Source organism: Rhipicephalus sanguineus, chromosome 11 (assembly GCF_013339695.2).
Source record: "Rhipicephalus sanguineus isolate Rsan-2018 chromosome 11, BIME_Rsan_1.4, whole genome shotgun sequence".
Lineage (NCBI taxonomy): Eukaryota > Metazoa > Arthropoda > Arachnida > Ixodida > Ixodidae > Rhipicephalus > Rhipicephalus sanguineus.
Window position 1 is genome coordinate 108,156,776 of NC_051186.1, and position 24,787 is coordinate 108,181,562.

A 24,787-nucleotide genomic window follows, 5' to 3' on the forward strand; every position below is an offset into this window, starting at 1 on the left:
GCTATGTTCTCTCAGCGTGGCTAGGCAGCCGAGAGTTTAAAGGGACACTAAACAGAAACCATGAATTGGTTTAGATCGAATTGTGCTCTGAGAACTGTAATGTTGTTAATTTCGCCATCATAGGTTTATTTATGGAGGAGAAAATCATGTTCAAAGTTTTATTTTAGAAGTTCGCGCCGAATTCGCCCCGCTTGACGTCATGGATATCAAAATGTGTTTATCGTATTTTGGCACCATTGGCTGAACAAAATTACCCCAAACTATGTATGTTAAGTCTATGGCACCCTCAGAGGACAGTGTACTTCATTTTTACCGATTAGGAACTACGTAGTCCCTAGTAGGCGCCGTCAAAACATCTGACGTCACGGCGAAGGGTGCGGAAACTTCTAGGTGCCGTCGCCACCCACATTTTGATTTTCCGCGTTTCCTCGCTTACTAAGCGTCTTCTCGCAGCAAGCGTGGTGCTTTTGACATTTTGATATAGTACTTTCCTAATATGAGAAAAATAGTTTTGCTCTTTAGTGTCTCTTTAAGATGCTTGGCTTGGGAACCTGCGTACGCGGGTTCGAATCCCTCCGCCTGGTGAGGGTATCTTGTTCGCCAACAATTTGTGCCTTTCTATTTTTTCTATCTCTTTCATTCTCGCTCTTTCTTTATATTTTTTTCTCACCCCTTGCTGCATGCCGCCTGTCATTTGCCCAATTTTTGAGGCCCCTACCCTTTCAAGAAGATGACAGTTCTTGGGCACGACATTACGCCGAGCTAGAAGCGCTTCGCTGTTAAAACAAGTTGCCGAGAGAAGTCAAGTCAAGTTATAAGGAATGAATGAGGCGCCCATTTGACCACGCGTGTATCAATCTTGGCTCAACTACCAATACCACAATCCTGCATGAAAGAGTAATCAATAAAAATAGTGCTGGGTGAATTATATTTCATTACCGCATTATTTAGAGTGTATCTTCTGCTTCCACTGCAATAGTTAAAACTTTTCACCATTAATAATAAACGTGTGTGCATTAAAATGCCACCACATTTTGTCATCACTCACAGAAGGATACAATGTGAGACGTTAAGCACGTTTTAAAGGCAAGACTTGAGTTACAATACACCAGAAGGCTGAGCAAATGCATGCAAGAACGCGAGGAAAGACAGAGTGTGTTGGGAGGTTCCCGCTTTGAGCTAGATTGTCAACGAGTTGGGGCATTAATATAAGCGTGCCACTTAATATATACACTTGTTTTCCAGAACATCGGCAGCAAAAAATGGTGTCTGGTCACACATTCCTCATAATCATGCTGCCCGCTGCGTTATTTTTCCTACAAGAAGCACATGGTTCTCTAGTTGTGGAGGAAAGGCAGATAGGTATGCTTTTTCCCCTTCCCTTGCGTATCACAACTTTGCGGAAATATGAAATGTTCATGCTTCAACCTTACGATTTTGTTGCTACTTTATGTTTTATTGTGATAAAAATTATATGGACACTCTCGGTGGGTTCCTGCCGCCGCCGTCATGGTCCGTATACAAATATCTAACATTGCTCCGCGCATCGTCTGTTCTACGTATTACGAGTCGCGCGCAAGCACTATGCACATGCGTTAACCTCGCCCAACGTGCAAGGGCTGGCATCGATGGCTCAAGCAGACAGGAAACGGCATGGGAATGAGCTTGAAGGAGCGCCACTGGGGAGCGGCTGCGTCGCTCTAGCAGCAACGGCGTACTTTGCTTGTAAGGGTGCGGTCGCGTGCGCTGGCGCCCGAGCTTCTCCACGGACATCTGGAGACGGCTCGTAAACATGCTCTGCTCTGAATGGCTACTTCGCGCTTAGAGGAAGGACACCACGAAAAGCGATTAGGTCCCTGGATCAGTGGCATTGCCCTATTCCAGGTGTCGACAACCTGCGGCCCGATGAGCAGTATTTTGCGGCTCCCTCGGCACCACGTAAGACTCCCCTCCCCCTGCCACTTAAATTCTGAAGGCTGCCGTTGCAGTCTTCACCTGAAATGGCGTTAAGCAGGAAGAAATAAAAATCTCTTCCAGTTGGCATTTCTCGACGACCATCTGCTTAGGTCGGCGAGCAACCTTGATGTACTTATTTGCGAGTCGGCTTGAAAGAATCGTATTTAATGAGTTTATTTTTTCTTTGACTGTAAACTATGTTTGTAATTTCCAACCTCGTGATATCCGTACCGAGGATAAATATGCTGCTTATTCCAGTTTTGGACAGCATTGTCAATTCGCCGAATTTTCTCTGCTTGTCTGCAATGACCCCTCCCCCCCCTTTGATGTGCCGTCCGGTCCCCGCCGTGCGGCTTCACGCAACTCGGCCCTCCGTCTTATAAGATTGCCTACCCGTGCCCTAAACCAGTGTTTTGTAAAGTTATGTGAGATCCGCTCCAAGCAGGGTTACCAACCGTTCAGTATGATGCAGGACTGTGCCGACTTTTGATGTAGCATCCCCAGTCACCTGCCGTTCCTGTGGGGATGGCTGTATGTTCTGGATAGCTTGCGGACTCTCCAGTTAAATATATTAAAGATGATAGTCTTTCTTGGGATACTTGAACGCAGAAATTTTGATCAGTCTGTCTGTCTGCCTGTCACACGATTCAGCCACCGGGCCATAGTTTAAGCCCTTGCTAAACGCCCAGCCATCTTGATCTGGTAGCTGCGTTCATACTTGTGAACATTGTGGGTCAAAAAGCAAATATTACGCATATCTGAGGAGAAACATCAATACCTAAGTATTACGTGGTGTGTTCATTTGCTGAAAAATACATAGATACATAATTCTAAAGACCCTAGTGTTGTTGAGGCTGCTCTGAAAAAGTGTCGCTATGCACAAAAAAGCAATATACCGACGATATGGTGCTACCACCTGGCAGTGGCCCAGGAAACAGCATTACGGGTGGCCGTGGATGAGACCAGGACCCATGTAGTACGGCCGGCAGAAGGCTATCTTCTTTCAACGATATTTGCAGCGAAGCACGCAACCAAACACGAATTTAGCACGAATCGCATGCACGAAGCAATGTTGTGGTGGCTAGCGGTGGTTGCGAGAGGCGTTAGCCACATTTACGAGTAAATTCTCCAGCAAGAGGAAGCGCTGCGAGCAGCACATAGCCAGATGAAGTACCACTTCAAGAGCACCCAACAGTAAAGAATCTACGGACCAGTCTGCAAGGAAGCCCAGCGAAGGAAACTGATATCTCTGGCCATCTGTGTTAGTGTACACCCCCTCCCCTGCACCACCCGACATCCCTCATTGAAGAGTTGGTATCCTAGATCCAAAAGAGTAATCTGCTAGCCCTACTTCGTACAACACTAGAATTTGTTGCTATCGCATCAATGTCTTTGCCCTTGTGGTGAAACAGTTTTTTTTCACGTTGACCGCCTTATAATCGATGATCTGTAAACAATAATTGATGTTGCGCATCATACTTATTTCGCGGCTGGCAAAAATGTCTTCCAATTTTTTTGATTAATTATGCGAGAAATATCTGCCAGTTGGCAATAAACGAAATGATAGATACCCCCTTGAAACGTTTTTCGAATTTTAGAAGTGGGGCAATATGGTAACGGCAATTGATGGAAAGACTCTCATGCTTATGAAGTCAGGTCGCAATTCTTGCTTTTTATATTTCGAGCATTTGCTGCAGTCACTGGAGTAAACACTGCTAATGGGTAATTCAGCCGACACTTTGGATATTTGGAAGATATAGTCATTGTCCTTTATATATTGATACAACTTTCTTAATGTAACGTACGTGGCGGGACGACTGTTTTGTGAGCAATCGATGCATTTCTTGCTCCGTAAGAGCCAGCAGTACAATTTCATCATATTTCATCATAGGCGTAAATATGATGGTCCAGGGCATTTAGTGTTGCTGCAAATCATTGCGTTTTGTAGATTCCTCAATGCTTCAAGTGTACGTCAGATTGGTACATTAGATCAGGCGATAAAATAGCTTCACTGCACAACCTCTTCACAGCGAGGATTGGCGCCCCTTGATGCTCTTGGGCTATTTGTTTAGCACGTTTCCTCGAATGTCGATATTCATAGGATGTCTCTTAGATGAGAACACAACATAACGCATATGAAATGACACATTAATTCTTAGTGACGTTTGTTTGTCTAAAATCAAAGCAACGAGTAAAACGTAAGCAATCGATTTCTAGGGTATGTAACAAATAATTTCTCTACTGAAAAATCTGAACAGGTAAACCTAATTTTTTAATTGTGCCGACACGCAGAAAAGTTGTAATGCGCAAAAATTTCTGGATTGTATTTTCATGCAGGGAAAGAAAATTTGTGAAAAAAAGCACTGATTTTTGGGTGAGCTGATTTTGCATACCAGAACACCTAAGCGCGCGCAAACAAGGACAGATGGAGGTGATGACAACCTGAGTGGTTACTTGCAACCAATAATTTATTCACAAAACCGCATTATATGAATACTTTCTTTCATAACGTCACAAGACTGTAATGCCGGCATCACGGGAACATGCTGAGAAACTGTGTTGCTTTAGATGATAAAATAATGGAAGGTGCGCTGACACTGACTGACCCCCTTTGTAATAAAGTCACCTTCAATTATCTCCCTGACATCTTGGGTTTTATTTATAGCTACCACCCTGCACAAACCAAACGATTTAGAACAATTTCCGTTCTTTAACGTTTTTGCAGCTTCTCGACCGCGGAAAGCGCCACTCTGATTTTTTCTCGGCTTCCAATCCTCTCGAGGCGGTGCGACGCGTGACGCTTGTACGGAAGCACAACGTTGCTGATTCTGTTTCTTTCGTGAGAACGATTTTCAATCCTTGGTTGTTTTTTCACCTTCCTCTCAGCTACAGGTACCAGAACACCATCTGGATAGCCTGCTGTCTTCAGTCGCTGAACTTGTTTTGCGAAACTAGTTGCCATGGAATGAGCACATGATTTTTAAGGGTGTTGTCTAAGCACTGCCCAGCGATCGTTCCTTTAACAGTTTTGAATGTGATGAATGACAAGTTAATCGTGGTTTACATGTGTGTGAGTGATACTCCCAGGACACACGTTTCTCAGTGAGCGTAAGTTTCAATTCGAGAAACTAAAACACCGCCTTCCGGGACTCCATGCTTCAATTTTAAAGGATTCCCTTGCCTCTCCACCCGTTGCTCTACTATAGTCTACGATCATATGCTACGCTTTACTCTTTGACACCATCTTTTCCCTCTTCATTACCGCTCCTTTCACTTCCCACCTCTTTCTTTGCTATGCAGTACTATACGGGCTATGATTGGTCTCTCTTTTTTTTATTTTTAAAGATGATATTCTTTCTTGGGGAACTTAAACACAGAAATTTTGGTCTGTCTGTCTGTCTTTCTGTTTGCCTGTCTGTCACCCGATTCAGCCACCCGGCTAAAGTTGAACCACTTGCTCACCGCCCACCCATCTTGAACTGGTACTGCTGTTCATAGTTTTGAACTTTGTCGATCAAAAAGTAAATATTACGCATATCTGAGGCGAAACATCACTACGTAAGCTTTTTTTTTGAACTTTATTGAACTTTATTTTGAAATTGAAATACAAGTGATAAATTGCATGTGTTATATACAAATACAGAAGGAGGTCTCAATGTCGCAAGACTGAGGTCTCAAAGTCGCAAGACTGGTGGTGGCGTGTTCCTCTGTTAGAAAATACATAGATACATAATACCAAAAACCCTAGTTTCTTAACCTGTGGCTGCGCTGAAAATGCCATGCTATGCTCGCCGACGAACGCCCTCTGCCACGGAGGAAGGAAACCCTTTGCACAAGCTCATGTTTCTCGATGTATTGCCAGATGGCGTCCATATCTCACGCAGCGTAGACGCAGCACCTGCTCTATCGTCTTTACACGGCATTTCCAGCGGAGCACGCAGATACGCGGCCCATTTTTTCTGTCTGTTTCTTTCCATGTGTTTCTGTCTGTGTGTGTCTATTGCTTTCACTCTTTTTAAAATCTTTTTCTCTCTTTCTCCCTGTGTACATATTCTCTGGCTTTCTCGTTCCTCTCTTTCATGCCATCTTTTCTTTCTTACTTACTGTTCCTTTCTATTTCTTTCCCATCCATATTCGTTATCTCACCAACCTAAGTTATTGCTCTTACAAGACTGTTCCTTGGCCTAGTGGGTACGTGCTTAATATCATATTTTAGCCGTCAAAGAACACATACAAAAAGCAAAGAAGCACACAAAAGCCTCCCGTCCTCTCGTTGAGTTTCTTTGCTCTGTGTATGTGCTCTTTCGCGGCTAAAATATGATATCAAGTTATTGCATTCCCGCTAGACAAATGGGCGCTTCTGCTGTTATCACCTCCATCTGTCATTTTTGGACGCGCTTAGGTGTTCTGTTGCGACGAAAGGTGGTTAATATTACAGTGAATTGGTTCTTTTTCAGTGTGCGACCGATTGCTGGGTCCATGTCGATATCGAGACGGTAGGTGTTTATTTCTAATTTTCAGTCTAAGGCTCTTTAAGCTGCCTTTGAAATACTATACCAAAACATTCTTTGAATTACAGTCTTGAAGTAATAGTCTCTGACGCCGTGTTCTTCGGCTATTATGCAGTAAAATGTCACTGACATGAATAATTAAATTCCAACTTAATAATTATAGATTAGTACGTGATACACGTAGGCATTCCGGGACGGAATGTGGCAGTAGGGTAGCCAGATGGAGAAGGAGCTTTTGTCTAGTGGCGGAATACTTTGCATCAAACTCTGTACAATTTTTGTTTCATTTCATGTCATTTTATTTTAATACATTAAAGACCCCATTAGGGTTATTACATAAGGCGTGGGTAGCATGTTTGTACAAGAAAAGCAGGTTTTGTGGTGTGATACATGTTTGCATAATGTCCAGAAATTCATAATGACTTGTGATGGCAGCAGCACGGTGAGGCAGCTCGTTCCATTCTCTGGCAGCCCAAGGAAAATATGAGGCTTGAAATGTTACGGTTCGTGTGCGAACACGGGTAACCTGCTGTTGATGGCTGGTGTGCTGATGGAGTGATGTAAGGTGGGCGGTTTAGCGAGCTGTAAATAATTTGTAAAAAAAAAGAGAGCGTGGCAACACGACGACAAAAAACGAGGTATGGCATGCTTGATTCTGCCTTTAAGAGGGAAATGCTGACGTTATATTAATGTGAAGAATGGATGAACCTTGTGGCGAATTCTTAACTGATTCAAATGCATTGATGATATATGCTTCGTGAGAGTTCCAGATGGCAGCGGCATATTCAAGTTGTGGCCTGACAAATGATCTGTACGCGAGTAGTTTGACTTTTGCGGCGCATGACGGAGATGACGTTTCATAAAGCCTAAGTTCTTGTTTGCTGATGAAATGAAGTTAGTCGCATGCGCAATCCAGGAAAGGTCGTGGGATAGAGTTATGCCTAAGTACTTATACGTTTGAATTGATTCGACGGGGACGTTTGCGATTGTGTTAGAAAGGAATGGATTACGACTACGGGAAACTGAAACAAATTTGCATATGTTAGGGTTTAGAGCCACTTGCCAAGGGGGGCACCAGTCATGCACTTTATGAAGTTGTTTTGCAGATATTGTTGTTCTGAAATGTTGGTTACAGTATGATAAATCACACAGTCGTCAACCAACATGTGAATGGGACAAGATACATGATGTGGTAGGTCATTTATATATATATATATATATATATATATATATATAAGTGGTCCTGAGACTTAGCCTTGGGAGACGCCTGAAGTGGCATGAAGAAGGACACCTTGGGGGATGCCTGAAGTGACACAAAAAATGCTACATTGAAGATATCAAAGCACTCGGAATCTGTTGCTGTTGCGCCTTCTGAAGTTGTTCTGCTGATAGAAGAAGTTTCCTGGGGATTTACAACGGGCCAGGGCTGTCGAGGATTGCGAGTAAGTAGCTAGGGCAGGTCAACACTAAAAAAAGGTTTTTTAGCTCTGCGAACGGCACTCAGGTAGGCGTTCTCCGTCTTTTACTAGTTCGTCCATGCCTCGGCGCGTCCATGAAGCATGGCTATTAAATTAAAGGCGACCATGCTGCACTCTTTGACTATATGTACTCATTACCATGTTCAGAGTCTCCTTCGTTTTCTGCTCGTCCTTGACGGGATAAAAAAACGCAAAGTGAGAACTGGGCTGCAAACAAATTGGGCAGCTGCGCACTAGTGGAGCGTAGATCGAAAAAAAGCATTTGATGTGGTGGCGGTATCGTCTTCCTTGCCCTCCTCCTCACCGTGAATTCATTTTTCACCCCTTGCTCCAGTATACTGTACAAGCCTATGCTTTACCCTCTCGCACCACCATTTCTCTCTTCCTTACCCTCACTTTCATTTCCCACCCCATTATCTTAATATATTGTGCTATATGTGGCTACGCTTGGTCTGTCGTTTTTAATTTTTCTCTCTTTCTTTCCATCTCTTTCTATCTGCGTGTATTGGCTCCCGGGACTGTGTTTCTATCTTTTTCTCTCCTTCCTCGCTTTCAGTCATCGCATTCTTCAGTTTCTCTCCTTTTCCATCTCTTTCTTCCTCTCTGTCGCTGTACTCATTCTCTGATCTTTTATCTTTTCGTTTATGTTTTTCGTTTTCTTCTCTTTTCTCTTCCTAATTCTTTTTTTCTCTCCCTGTAATCGTTCTCTCGCCCATCTAAGTAATTGCATTCCACGCCGCACACATGAAGAGGACATGAAGAGGACAAAGAGAGCGTGTGTCGGGTGATGGTGATTATAGTTCTCAGGCCAAGTCACGCGGCATAACGAATGCCTTCACAGCTCTCCTCTAAAAAGAGAGGCCTTTTTTAAATCACGCTGGACGTGTTACTCCTCAGCAACTGCGAAGCACTGCAGAAATTTGTTTTTCCGCGCATGACACATTTACGTTCCGGAGGGCCCATATACACGTGATAGAATTAATACACGCGTTTGCCTCTATTATTTTTCATTATTCAAATCTCCGCACTTTGTCGGCGTGAAAGGCGCTTCCCTGTGTGGGGCTGGACGCCTGCCTCGCAACCAGTCCACCACTAGAATGACTAACGCCTGCCAGATTACAATAAGAAAAAATTCAGAAAAAGATCCATCGTTCGCAGAGCGTACAATTCCGCAAATCGCTCGACCACTTTTCTTTTGCGCGTCTATACTTGGTAAACTGGTAAGATTATTATTATGGTCAACTTCAGTCCCATTTGCGATGTTCTGTTACATCTAACGCCTCTCCTCAGTTCGCTTCGTTCGGCCACATGGATTTTTCGTCGACAGGGCTTGTGTTTCGTGTGAAACTTTGTTGGAACTTTTGGGTACAATGTAAGCGGTGAACTCCAGCGAGAGCTCCACTATGTTAACATAACAATACACTGTTTTTGTTGTTTGAACCATGTCTTCGGCACAGCCGATCGCATTAACATAGCCGGGTTATCTTGGGTGTTTTTTGAGCCACCGAGAACGTTGAATTTAATTAATTGATTGCGAGATAGAAGCGTGCTGAATAGAACGATTTACGGGACTCGTCATTCCTTCTCGCCACTGCCACCTTCTGCCTCTCCGTAACATCGGATTGCTCTTTTCATTTACTAGTTTATCTTATTAGTTTTATTAGTTATTATTAGTTTATCTAATTTATTAGTTTATCTTAGATTTTGGCATAAGCGCACGCAGAAGCATCGTGATCTTTCGGAAAGACAAGTCGGCCACCAACGTGGCGCTCCGAAAGATCTCTCCTGCCTGGTTCAAATGGAATCTTGCTTCACCTGACTCAAATGTAATATTGTGTCTCGATCATTCTAGGCGCCCCCATCCTTTGTCAACGTGTAGATACCAACTCGACAGAGGCACCGCTTAAAGGGACACTAAAGAGCAAAATGCTTTTTGCCATATCAGTAAAGTATTCTTTCACGATACCAAGCACACCACGCTTGCTGCGAGAAGACGCTTAGTAAGCGACAAAACGCTTTCTAAGCGAGAAATGTGGGTGTCGACGCCACGTTGAAGTTTCCACACCATGCGCCATGACGTCACACGTTTTGGTGGCACCTACTATAGGCTACGTAGTTTGTAATCGGTAAATACGAAGTGCAATGTCCTCTGAGGAGGCCATAGACTTAACATGCCAACTTTGAGCTAAATTTGTTGAGCCAATGGCGCCAAAATACAATAAAAGCGATCTGAAATCCGTGACGTTACGCAGGAAGATTTGGCCGCGAAATTTGAAAATAAAACTTTGAACTTCATTTTCTCCTCTATTATTGAAGCTATGATGGCGAAATGAACGGCATTAGAGTTCTCAGAGCATAGTTTATCCACTTAAACCGATCATTGTTTCTCTTTATTGTCCCTTTAGGTATTGCGCCATCCCCACTTTCCTTACACCTTTGTAACTATTACGGTGTAGAAAGCGCCGATCGCTCTCACACACTTCGGATTCGGTCTTTACTTAAGGAATTGCTTTAGACACTGTCGCCATTTTATGGTTTGTGTATGTGATCGTATTGAATTGAATTGCCCGTGGCCGCCTTGTCCGCCCCACAAATCGCTAACGCAGCCACGTCACCGAGAGTGTACAACAATACAAAAGAAACTATTCCTTTATGCGTGATCTCCTAATCATACAGAGTTGGTCGCTTTCACGTTAGCTACTTTGAGAAATAGTATTTGACTTTGTGTCAAAGCTCGATTGAGAAACATAAAATACATACTAGCGAGACGACCCTGATTCTCAAATAGCCTTACAGCTTGTCACCATCACATCGCCAGCTTTTTCAACTGTACGTAGACCAGAAGTTCACAAAAGCCGTTTTTAGAGTTTTTCGGGGCTGTGTGCTTTCACTTTGGTCTAACTTAAAAGCAAATACATTATGTGGTGTTTCTGTGCAGACAACTGCCACATAAGCGGCCACATCAGTCGTGTTCTTCGTAGCGTTAACGGTTCGAGCTGAGTCTGCTCGATTGACCTACCCTTCTGTTATGGTGTAGCGTCGTACGTGGCGTGGGCGGTGAGAAGAATGCCTCCATTACTTTTCATGGGCTCTAGCTGTCCGGAATGAAGCCATTTGGCCTGCGCGTTGCCCCGATCGCGCTTCTAGGAATGATTCACACGCTTTTCCACAGCTTATGATGAGGTCTTCGTCTATCACTAGGACGACGCCATTTTGTCGACGCCATCTGGTACCGCATTGCAACACGTGTGGCTGCACACCTGTCTTTGCCGATGGAAAGATATTGTCAAAACATAGTTCCCAGACTACTAGAGAAGTGGCAGAGGCCTTTCATATCAACCGAATGGGTGACGCATGCGTATGTGAGGCATCGTTGTCTCTTTCTTACAAGGAGTTCGGATATCTTCTTAGCGCGTGTGCCGTTAGGTGCTTCGCTGTTATGTTTCCATCGGTTTTTTTTACACTTCTGCGCAGTGTTGATAACTGTTCTGCTTTTACGTCCACGTGTTCTTCAAGTAAATCTTTTCAGTTGAGATTCGGCGCTCGTCCGTGTCCCTTCTGTTCTTTCCGTCTTCGTCCATATTCGCGCTGTACGCAAACATGCTGGTATACTGATTGGCGATTCGCACTGACTACTATTGGAGTCTAGTGACAGGCGAAGTGCAGAACCTTCAGGGTGGCCTAGTTGCAAATAAAACACACTTCGGGTGGACACTGCAGGGCACAGTGCCGTACAGCAACACCAGAGCAACGGTAGCTGTCCTTCAAGCCGTTGTAGCGGAAAACAACTGTGCATTGACAACTCAGCACAAATCTTTCTGGGAGCTCGAAAGCATGGGCATTGTGGACCAAGTTCCACATAATCAAGAGCACGAAGAAGTTCATACTGCTTTTGAGTCCTCCGTTGTGTTTCCCAATGGAAGATACGCAGTAGCTCTTCTGTGGAAGCCTGTAGATTTTCGTCTTGCTGACAACGTGGGAGTTGCAAAGAAACGTTTGGCCAGCCTCACACAGAAATTATTGAAAGATGTGGCAATGCTGACGAAGTACGACGAGGCCATACGTCAGTATCTTGAACAATGATTCACCGAGCGGCTTCCAAAAAACGCAGTAAGCATTGAGAACAGATTGTATTACATACCCCACCGAGCTGTGTTGCACCCTGCTAGCCTGTCAACTAGCATGAGAGTTGTCTTTGATGCGTCGTCGAGCGACACCGAGTGCGTGTCACTGAATGAAGCTCTGGATTCAGGACCGATGTTAAACCCAAAGATCTTAAATGTCATGCTCAGTTTCAGAACGCGCCGCATCGGACCCAATGCAGATATCGAAAAAACGTTTTTACAGATATCACTGACCAAGAAAGATAGAGATGTCGTACGCTTCCTCTAGTATGGAGAAGTACCCACTAAGAAAAATCCAAATCCGACACTTGAAGTGTGCAGGATGACACGAATCCCTTTCGGAGTGACCAGTAGCCCATTTCTGCTTACTGCCACGATACGTCACCATCTCGGTATGATGGACAACTGCACGAGCACAGCACGAACACTGGTCGAGAGCTTCTACGTCGACGACGTCATTTCAGGTGCTGACACGGAAGGAGCAGCTGAAGAATTCTATCGAGAAGCACTCGGCATTGTGAAAGGGGCAGGCATGTCCCTTCGAAAGTGGAACTCAAATTCCAAAACGTTGCAGGAGTTATTTCAGAATGAAGGAACTGGATGTCCCAAGAACACAGTGAAGGGCCCCACAAGCAGTACTACGCGTGTGTTAGGATTTGTATGAAATAAGGAATAGGACCACCTTGCCTTTTCTATAGAACCTATCTTAGATTTCCTTGACCGAAACTGCCACACCAAAAATTTATTCTTCAAGAATCAGCGCGTATTTTCGATCCCTTAGGTCTGCTTTTCCCAGTCACTGTGACTGCGAAATTGATCTTTCAAGAACTCTGGGAACTAGGCGCTAGGCTGGGATGCACCATTGCTTGAAGAGGTGCAAGCAGTGTGGAAACAATGGTACACTGCACTGTATCATTTAACTGCGGTAACCGTTCGAAGCCGTTGTGTCAGTGCTTGATATCACAAAATAGAGATTGATATATTTGCAGATGCAAGCCCCAAGGCATAAGGAGCGGTTGCATACTTGCGGGTTTGTCGAGTTAGCATTGCAAATGCAAATTTGATCTTGTCGAAAATGAGAGTAGCCCCAGTAGAGAATCTTTCCTTTCCAAGACTTCAATTGATGGGCATGCTAATGTGTGCCCGACTGAAAGACTACCTGGCCCGATCATTTACACTACAAGTGGAAGAGTGGTTTCTGTGGACGGATTCAACCATCGCACTTCACTGGGTCTGGGGCTCTGTAAGGCAGCGAAAAGCTTTCGTGACTAACCGAGTGATGGACATCCAACGGCACACAGATCCAGACCAATGGAACCACTGCCCAGGTGCAGAAAATGCACATGGCCGCTTAACACGAGCACTTTCGACTCAAGTGCTCAAAAGAACTACGGTTTGGTGATGGTGACATAGACCTTCATGGCTGTCCCAGCCCTCTGCTGATTGGCCACGCAGCGAAACCGTCTGTGAAGACCTAACAGCGGAAGAAGAAAGAAAGCCAGTTCACGTTCACAGAGTTGCGCAGTCGGTGGAAACATCAGCCTTGCTTTTTAAGCATTTTATTTCCTTGACTAAACTGATCAGAGTTGTCGCATGGATGCAGCAATTTGTGCACGACTACAGGTATCCCATCGAGAAAAAGCAGGGATTTCTGACCGCCGAACAAATAATCAAAGCTCAGATATGCCTGATCTGAGTGGTGCAACGTGAGGCTTTTCCCGAAGAGCTTCAGTGCATTTTTCACTCAACAAGAATACCGAAGGGCTCACCATTACGTGATCTGAATGTATTCCTAGACAGTCACGGAGTATTGAGAGTTTGGGGACGCCTAAGAAATGCCAAAATGCCTTACGACAACAGGCATCCGACTGTGATCCCGCCGAATGATCCTTATATTGACCTATTAATTGAATGAACGCACAGGCTCCTTTTACATGCTGGACCTCTAGAAACGCTTACAGACCTAAAATTACTGTTCTGAATAATGGAGGACAGGCAGGTAGTAAAAACGACGCTGAAAAGATGCGTGACCTGTGAGCGCTTCAACTGCAGAGCCGCCAATGAAGTAGCGGCTCCTTTGCCTCCTGAGAGAGTAACAAAGGCGTTGCCTTTCGAGGTGCCAGGCATAGATTTTGTTGGCCCGCTCTACACAAAAGATCAGGGCAGAAACAAGAAGTCTTACATTCTCCTCTTTACATGTGCGGTCATAAGAGCGATACACCTTGAATTGGCAAGACATGTGAATCGACAGCTTTCTCAAGGCGTTCAGAAGATTTGTGGCAAGACGAGGAGTGTGTCGAGCTATTTGCTCAGAAAACGCAAAAACCTTTCAACGAGCGTCACGTGACCTACGAAGGTTGCATATAACCATACGTGGGAAAGATCTAAATTATTTTGCTGATCATCCTTGCAGAAGCCACGGATGTGGCTATTTTGCGCAAAGAAAACACAAGAGAAGGGTTAAGGGGAGCGCAAACTTCCGACTATTTATTCCAAATTTACTGCAGTAGTATCTGCAAAGGCATGCGCGGAAAGCAAGGTAAACATCGAACAGATAACGTTTTGTCCAATGCAATACATAGGTATAGACATGCGCAAAAGGGCAGGCTCACAACAATCAGATACTATCTTAATCACAACCTGCGATGCGAGAACCTGCTCTCTGCCTGCGAAAGGAACAATGAAGTGTCACTAATGCATGATAAACCTCGTGCTTTTATGTGAAAGGTTCCAACAGTTCTCGAGCAGTGGTCTGCCTGCTTCTGCTCAGAATCTGGATTTTATGCAGATACGGCACAAACTTGTGGGAATTGCAGTGGGCCGGCAAATGTGCTCCATCTTTACCTTTAATGACAGCTCGTGTCGCTGAACATCGCAACCAGTGGAACTTCATCGCCGAAAGAGTCCCGTGGTGGGGCGGCTTTTGGGAAAGATTGGTACGATCTGTAAAGCCATCTCTCAAGAATGTTTTGGGAAACAGTTACTGCGCTTTTGAGGAAATTGCGACGATCCTAACCGAAATTGAAGCAGTCATCAATTCTAGGCCCCTGACATATGTCTGCAGAAGCCACCGAAGTGGAACTTCTGACCCCCTTCTCATTTTTTGTTGGCAAGCGTCTGACGTCACTGCCCACATCGAATTCCGAAGATGCTACGCCACGGCCGAGCAACCTTGAAAAGAGTTGGAAATACCGAAAAAGAATAACACATCAATTCAGGCAAAGATGGCAGAAGGAATGCCTGAACAGTCTGCGTAGCGCACATTTCTACGTACCGATCTCGTCGAACGCCATCAAAGAGGGCACGGTGGTGCTTGTCTACGAGAATCTATCGCGACGGCAACTATGGAAGATGGGAGTGGTCGCCAAGGCGTTACTCAGGCGTGACGGGTGGATCAGGGCCTGTATAGTGCGCATACCAAGTGAGACTGTGATCCGATGACCAGTGCAACTTTTGTATCCTCTGGAATCTTTACGTGGATGAGCTAAGGCTCATCAGGGGGAGTATGTGAAATCTCCTAACACATAACACCAGCTTGTTTTTCATTAGCCCTCTGGCAATCATGTAGTCCGGTACTCTTACCACTGGCATTCTCATCGCAATAAACATCAGTCTTTCGAAAACGAACAACGATGGCATGTGGCGTCTCTTTCGTCTCCCAGTAGTTTACTTATCTCGTAATGGCGATGGTTTGTACGTCTTGTGCTGTCACAGAAAGTTTGCGTTGAGAGCACGAAGGTCGCTTCGCTTACTGCAGCGGCCGCTTTTGTGAAAGGCGCGCGCTGCTCACACAGAAATAAGTTACAACTGTGAGAATTAGTTCGAGCTCATCCTCTGTATGTTCCGGCGTCCTTTCTGCTTGAGCAGCGCGCTGCACATATCGAGCAGCTTGACGTTCTTCACGTCACATTGAAATGTGTTGCTGTGGCATTCATTTCTTCGCTCCTGGGGCGAACGAATGCACAACAAACGCTCAACTACGTCTGTGAAGACACGTTTCAATTTCGTGGTATATCGATTCCTATCACAGAGGAATCAGCCATGTTTTTTTCTGCTCACGTGAACGCGGTAAAGAGAAAGTGGACTAAGCAGCCGCGCAGCTCACTCGTTTACGTGCTTTCTTAATTGTTGTAACCAAACGGCGCAATGAGGAGGGACGTAGTGCACGCGAGGGTGGTGCACTCACTGTTATTGAGGCGCAAACACTGAGATGCCTCATCCAACGCGAAAATTGATCAAAGGCGTACCACGGCGTCGGGAACAACACTAGTGATGGAAGAAATTATCATTGCCTTGTGACGTTACCGTATGAGGTTACCATGACATCATCATCAGTCTCACTACGCGCGCTACAGGACAAACGCATCATCAATCGTCTGTCAATCAACCCGGTCCTGTGCTTTCTGCTGACCACGTTATAGCCGCAAACCCACCTCGCTTCTCCCCACCTCATTTACCCACCTCGTTTATTGTCGCCCTCGCGCGCGTTTGCCTTCTCTTGAAATCCAGTGAGTTACTCATAATGACGAGCGGTTACGTTGACTAAGCGCTACATTCCCTGCCCATTTCTTATTCTTCTTGGTTTTGACTAAGATTTCCTTAACAGCTGTTTGTTCCCTGACCCACTCTGCTCTCTCAGGTCACAACTTTGACGATTTCAAACTTTAGATACTTCAGTCAAATTTCCTGTGAGACTGAAAATACACTGGGTAATACCTTATTCATATGTTCAATACACGCCAGCCATCAGGCATTAACGTTTCTAAGGGAGCTTTTGAATCCATTCGGTATGGTACTCACACAGCGAAAACCAATGAGATATAAGCCCTTCTTCTAGGCATTTCAATCCTAGTAATGTTAAGTGCCAATTGCTTCCACTGACAATCATTATTCAGCGAAACGTATACCCCTTGCCCCGGTCTCTTTTTCTTTTGTTTTTTTTGTTTTTTTTTCTTCCTTCTCACTCACCGACTTCCTCACAGCGCCCTCTCCCCCACCCCAACTTTGGCAGTTGCCCTCTCCTTCTCCCTTGAGGTGGAGAGGGCACGAAGTTTACACACGAGCGCTAAGGAAAGCAGTTCCAGCCTTGAAAAAGAGAAGTCCACGTGTCGAAACGGCGCCTCGAGCACCCACCCCCTGTTTACGAATTTTTAAAGACGATAGTCTTGGGGAACCTAAACGCAGAAATTTTGGTCTTTCTTTCTGTCTGTCTTTCTGTTTGTCGGCACGTCCCTCGATTCAGCCACTCGGCCAAAGTTGAACCACTTGCACAAGGGCTAGCCATCGTGAACGGCTCACTAGGTTCATACTTGTGTACATGGTTGATCAAAAAGCAAACATTACGCATATCTGAGGCTCAACAACACTAGGTAAGTATTAGGTGGTGTGTTCCTTTAATAGAAAATACATAGATACGTAATTCTAGAGACCCTAGTTTCTTAAGCTGCGCTTAAACTTGGCTCTAGAGACCCTAGTCAGGGGGGTGAAACTTCCTATACCATCCATGGAACGCGATATTCGCTGGCAGCGCCGGACGAACACCTGGTGTTTGGGGGCGGTACTAAAACATGGCGGCGCACTGCTGACACGCACTGGGGGACGCCATCTTGATGAGGACTGAGGATTGGAGTGGTGGGGGGGGGCGATTTAGCAGCAAATTCAATTGGGATACACCAGCAAGCCAAATTGAGCGAGTGGAAGGTATTCAGATGGCGAGCGCGCGACCTTGCTCCTGTTGCGCAACCCGCCACAAGATCAAAACGGCAATCGTTGTGTTCTGTTGGATGAAGGTTTACCCATCCACCTATTTTTGCACCACTTATTCCAAGTAAGACTTTGTTTTTGTTTACGTCTACACACAAATTAGACACGAATAAAGAGCAGAGTTTGTTTGAATGATTTATTGCCTAAACATACCATTCATAGAGTAAAAGCACAGCTTGAATATTTTACGCTATTGCTGCAACCGCATGCTGATATGCCGTGCAAGCGTAGAAAAACAAAGAGAGCAGCATGCAGATCGTACCTTTCTTCCGCCGGGATCCTAAAGAACTTTATGCCGGTGTGGCGTGAAGAATTTCGACACCCTCAGCACAGCACGATTTGTGATAACGGCGCGAATCCATTCATGCGTCTGTTTCGCTGAAGCTTGGAAAGGTTTCCTTGAAACAAACCTTACGGTGGTAAAAGCGGCCTTTGGGACACCGTAGGCCATAGCACACATGGGCACGCCACAAGAAACGCCCCCTTTTCGCCGTGAGAGATAGGACGGCGCAGTTCCCGTTTTCCACTCCGGGTGGCGCTCGTATTTTCGCAATCTCGAACTGCAACCTTTAGGTTCGCTTGCGTATTAAAAACTCCGGAGTTAATAAATAACCTGGTAATTAATATAAAATGCAACAACAACGTTCATTCATGTTCGTATGTAGTACAGCCCCCAAACATTAGGATCGCTGCGGTCGCGGGACAGAAAAACCGCGAAGTTTCACCCCCCTGCCCTAGTTTCTTAAACTTGGCTACTTCCGTGCCCTCTGCGCGAGCCACTGTTGTGTTTCGGTTTCAGTTCAGTATTGCACTGTACGAGTGCCATGGGGCGCCGCTCTGGCATTCCTGCTTTACCCAGGCGACGTGAATATAAAAGAGTGTGTGGAGAGTACTCGTTGAGTGCGGACGTTTCTTCTGCGTCGGCGCTTCGCGCCAAACCGCGTGTTCGGGCTGGCTGGCGTCCCCGCCGGTCGCGTTGGTTTCTGCTGCGCCGGGACTACCAGCCCGCAACACAGCATTCACGTTTCCCGACGTATTGCCAGATGGCGTTCATATCTCACACAGCGCCTCTTCTATCGTCTTTAGACGACATTTGCAGCGAAGCACGCAGATACGCGGCCAATTTTTTCATCGCAAGCTTCCATCTTCCACTTCCTGCCGTTTTTTGGATCTGCTCTCTTGTAGTCTCTTAAGGTTACACTGTTATTTTCTTTTCCATTGCTCGCTGCGTCCTCCTCAATTCAAGTTGAACCCTCTATGTAAGCCTGTAGAGGCTTACCATGACATCACAGACCGCCAAAACATTTCACGTTATCATGGCGTCACTGTGACGCCACGTGACGTAACCTCATATGATGACGTCAGCAAAATCATCGTAGCTTGCTCAAAGGCGTGTCCGCCACAGTGCACGCAGTGCGAAACCAGGTGTGGTGCCTCCAGTCCTGAAGGATGTGCAAAACCGCGTTAGGTGCAGGAAGCTTTCGGTAGGTCGTTCATTGCATCGACTGAGAGGGGAAAAAAGATGGCGTTCGCCTCCGAGTCGTCTTAGGTGAATGCATAAATGACAGTGTGAGCATTCTGCAAATTCACGGACACTCCAGGCAGACTTTTTCCGCCACCGTCATGTTTCGTATAAATCCAGTTCGCTAAATCACCCTGCGCGCGTGTATATATAATGCGAGAGTGAAAGAGCACTGACGCTAACCAAAATCACAGCACTAGGAGAGCTGAAATGCGCCACCCATCTGTATCACGCGATAGATGCCTGAAGGGCTTCGTTCCGGAGCGGGGGATGCGTGGTTACGGCGGGGGATGCGCATTTTTCAGAGAGCTAAAGCCGTAAACTACCGGCCTTACTTCCTCTAACATTCCTATTTGTTTCTTTCACACTGCTCGCTTTGACATAGCGGCCAATTTTTTTTACTTCTTTGGATCGTATTTCCTATACCTGTACGCTGAAACACACATTTAGGATTGTTAAACATGTGTAATTTGCATTTTTAACCTCAAATGCGTTGCGTCGGCGGCTTACGCGCATGACACCAAGCTCTATGTCTTTATACCGAATGTAGTGACCATGAATAGCGCATTTGTGCTGCTCATATGCTCTAATTTATGTGATCAATATTTAATTCCAGATCTTTGTGTTTGTTATTTATGCAGCCGTTTGTTTGCTTTTCTGTACGTTGCAGCATGCAGATGCAACCCGACTTCAAGGTTGGGACTAAGATCTCTAGGCACGTACTACTTCCGGCGTGGCAGGTGTCATGCAGGCGGATTTGCCAGAAACTGCAACGGATTTCCGACAAGGGTGGCGTGCCATTCAGCATGCATTGCCTTGTCTTTGGCAATCAGCGCTAGTCGCGTATGTTACGTATGTTGGAAGAAACATACGTTCCAATAAATTGGTTCTCTACGACAATATGACGCCGTTGTCAAGATTTACCGCGGGTGAAGGATGCAGTAAGGGCGTAATGATGCGCTCATGTAAAATACAGTTTATTTTGGTTGACAAAAGCATTGACAATTCAATTGTATTTCGAAACAGAGATATCCAAAACTGATTTGAGAACTTCATTCCGAACGGCTGGCTGTGGCGAAGCCTTTGGACTCGGATTAATAAAAAATGCATTATTGCTCTATACCAAACGCTATGCGAATAACAGTATGTGTATACGGAAGCTAATACTTTGAAATCTAAATTTTTGAATACATCGTGGTATGCTTATGAGGTAAGATGGGTCAAATAAATGGCACATATTGCCACGTGCGTTTCTTATGATCACTTTTGTTGTATTCGGTTTTCGCGCACAAGGACTATCAGCAACGTTCAGCGCAAACCGCGCCTGATTGTTCGAGATGCTTCGCGATAATCGTAGATCGTTTTGTTAAGATTGCGTGCCAGACGCGAACACTCCAGGTTATTCTAGAACTTGCGCGACAACCAGCGATAACGCTGGAATATTCGAGGGCACATGTATAAATGCCGACGCGCTTCACCGCTTGTCCGTTGATCGACGGTCGACGCTCTGTTCGCCGCTATCAGTGTATTGCTTTACTTTGACTTCCAGTCTCCCGGCCGCAAGTTCGGCCAAATAAGAGTTTCATCTCTGACGTGCTCTCTGCTGCTTTCGTCGACGTCATGACCACGTGACGCTTGGTGGAGGTGCTGCTTCATGATCCGGACGCCACCGCGGGGCGCTGAGCCATGTCCAAGACGCGATGAGGATGACGGCAAGGAAAACCTGGATCGTCGAACAAGCCGCAGGGAGAAGGGACTGCAGCCAGAGCATGGGCTTCTTCCCAAAAATTCCAGGCAGCCGCAGATCCCAACATCGACCTCAGCGACGATGACCGACCCCGTGCGTCCTGCTCCGATCCTTCTTCGGCAGCCCAAGTAGCCGCCAACCTTCCGCGGATCGTCGTTCGAAGACCCGGAAAGCTGGCTCGAAGCCTACGACCGAGTCGCCCTTTTCAATTTCTGGACCAGTGAAGACAAGCCACGGCATGTCTTCTTCGCCTTGGAGGACGCAGCTATAACATGGTTCAAGAACCAAGAGCGAACCCTGAAAACATGGGACGTTTTCCGCGCCAGGTTCCTGGCAGCATTCACCAGCGTCATCCGCAAGGAGAGGGCCGAGGGTCTGCTCGAAACCCGCGTGCAGCTGCCAAACGAGAACGGGGCACTCTTCACAGAAGAAATGACGAGACTGTTCCGCCACGCAGACCCTGACATGCCCGAGGAGAAGAAAGTTCGCTTCCTCATGCGAGGAATGAAGCAGGAGCTGTTCGTGGGACTGATCAGAAACGCATCCAAGACCATAGAAAAATTCCTCGCGGAAGCAACAACCATTGAGATAACGCTCGAAATGTGCACCCGGCAGTACAATCCCCACGCATTTAACGACATCGCAGCTGTTCATGCCCTCGGCTCCCAGGACTTGCGCGAGACTATCCGAGCAATCGTACAAGAGGAGTTGCGAAAAATTCTACCTTTACCGCAACCTGAAGTAGATTCCATCGCCGACGTCGTGCGCAAGGAGATCCAGCAGTCACTGGGCACGCCTCAGCTAGCAGAGCCGCAGCCGCAAGCTATAAGCTATGACGCTGCAGCCCGCCGTCATTCTCCTCCTCCACGCCCACGCCAAGACGCCAAACCGCCGCAGTACCGTAGGCAGACGCCCTACCGTCCTCCTGTCGGCCAGCGCTGCGCACGAAGGAAGACCGACGTTTGGCGCGCCCCTGACAACCGCCCGCTCTGCTACAATTGCGCTGAAGCCGGCCACACGTACCGCCGCTGCAAGTACCGACAGATGTGGCTACGCGGATTCGCCGTCAACGCGCCGCGCCCGCGGCCAGGCGAACGGCCTCGCGACATCGACGACTACCTTACCGGAACACAGTGGCAAGAACGACGACGTTCCCGATCGCCGTTGCTAGGCTGCCACGTCCCTCCCCAACGCCGACCATACACTTTCCCAACCCGGGGCCGTTCACCTAGCCCGTATCCGGAAAACTAAGGGCAGCAACCGATAGAGGTGCGGTTGCTGTACGACGAAATGCCAAAGATTATCCGCGGCCTCCGAAGACGACAACGCCACGAGACCTGCAGAACACGACGCGAACCAGACGACGCCCTGATGACGAAGGCTCGGGCACCAAAGAGGATCTCACGACGCGACATATATGCAGTGGAACAAACCGACGCAGCCGTGATGCGACGCCACGACCTAACAGCAACGCTAAGCGACGAACTAGTGACCTCGAAGTTCTGATCGACGGCCACAACGTGACTGCTCTCGTCGATACTGGAGCCGTCTATTCCGTCATCAGTCGGCCGTTCGCCGCAAAGTTGAAGAAAGTTACGACTGCTTGGGAAGGCCCCGAAATCCGGACCGCTGGAGGCCATCTATTAACGCCGTCCGGAGTCTGCACAGCAAGAGTCACCATCAATAACCACACTTATCCTGCGAGCTTCGTAATCTTGCAACATTGCTCCAGTGATGCCATACTTGGCATGGGCTTCTTAAACCGTCACGGCGCCGTCATCAACCTAAGAACCAAGTCGATAACAATCGTCGGAGAAAGCGACACCCCCGGATACGAACCCATGTCAACATGCCCCGTACGTGCTTGAGGATCAAATCACCATTTCACCTAGATCCAGCGTCATAATTCCCGTCGGCACCCTAACGGCTGAAGACATAGAAGGTGCCATCGAGAGCGACCAGCGTGTGCTGCTAGACCGTCACATGTGCGTCACCAGAGGCAGTGCTCGGCTGCATGAAGGAAAAGGAAGCGGGATGGTAACGAATTTCAGCCAAGAATACAGACACCTGAGCAAGGGCACGACGATTGCGTACATTGAAGAAATCTTGGCTGTCAGCGATGGGTTTGCCTTTTTAGTTTCTCACGAAGCTACAACGACGACCCCAATGCCTGAGGCATCCTTCCACGTAAACCCAAGCCTTCCCGCTCGGCAACAACAACAGCTCCGATGCCTTCTGAAGGAATACAAGGACTGTTTCTCGTCGTCATCGCGGGTCAGGCAAACGCCCCATGCTAAACACCGTATCATAACGGAACAAAATGCACGAACACTCCATCGGAGTCCCTACCGGGTTCCGACGCGACACCGGGAGGCCGTTAAGGAACTAGTCGATGAAATGCTACGCGATGCCATCATCCAGCCGTCGAAGAGTCCGAGGGGGTCTCCCGTAGTGTTAGTAAGGAAGAAGGATGGAACCCTACGTTTTTGCGTCGATTATTGTCGCCTGAACAAAATCACGAAGAAGGATGTTTACACTCTTACACGGATAGACGAAGCCCTGGATCGACTCCACAATGCGAAGTACTTTACGTCGATGGACCTCAAGACCGGCTACTGGCAAATCAAAGTCGACGAGCGAGACCGTTAAAACACGGTCTTTATAACACCACACGGCCTGTTTGAGTTCAAGGTCATGCCCTTTGGTCTTTGTTCGGCACCTGCGACATTCCAACGTGTTATGGACACAGTGGTTCTCTTGAAGTGACAGACGTGCCTCTTTAACTTGGACGTACATGGCCGTGCAAGAAACGACGCAGATGACGCCATACAAGTTGGTCTACGGAAGGAGCCCGGCAACGTCGCTCGACGCCATGTTACCAAACGTGACCGACGAGGAAAACATCGACGTTACCACCTACCTACAGCGCGCTGAAGAAGCACGGCAACTCACCCGCCAGCAGACGACTGACAGCCGCCGCTACAACTTTCGACGACGCCACATGGAATACCAACCCGGTGACCGTGTATTGGTATGGACGCAAATACGCCGCCGGGGACTTAGCGAGAAGCTTCTTCGACAATACTTCGGACCGTACAGGGTACTTCGACGCCTCGGCGCACTCGACTACGAGGTTGTCCCTGACGGCATTACGATTTCTCAGCGGCGCCATGAAATAAAGGATTTAAATATTGTCCAGTGCTTTATACGACATTCCAAACCAACAATGTCGTTACAATCACCTATGGCATACACCGAAGTGCAGCGCGGCGCGGATGCAGCGCACATTTATACGAAAACCAGTCCCACGCGTCTTTCCTCCTTTTTGCGATGCGCTTGTATCTTGCCACCATTTACATAAATTTAGGGGCCCCTTTGTCTCCACGAAGGGTAAGCACTGTTGACTAGACAAGCTACGTGTTCCTGTTCGTCTGCTGGATGGTATCTGCGTATTCGGCAGCAGACCTGGTTTTCATTATGCTGCTTCCGTTTCGCTCTGCTCCATGCAAGCGGGTGGTGTTTAACACGATAGCGTTACACAGGTCACGCCACATAAATATCGACGTTAATAAAGGGAAAATAGACAACCACCCGTTTTGTAGCACGAAGCCACAAGAACCCCGGGCCAGGACGAATTTTTCGGCAACTAAGAGGCTTTATTTTTTAGAAATCCTAATGCATTTCGT

General features: G+C 46.8%; 1 long non-coding RNA gene across 1 annotated transcript; it reads left to right on the forward strand.

Annotated features, from left to right (window-relative positions):
* The first annotated feature begins 1,251 nt into the window (after positions 1-1,251).
* Positions 1,252-20,592, forward strand: LOC119374120 (uncharacterized). Its single transcript, XR_005180097.2, has 3 exons — positions 1,252-1,362; positions 6,414-6,452; positions 20,025-20,592. It is a non-coding gene; the product is annotated as an uncharacterized LOC119374120 (long non-coding RNA).
* The last annotated feature ends 4,195 nt before the right edge of the window (positions 20,593-24,787 follow it).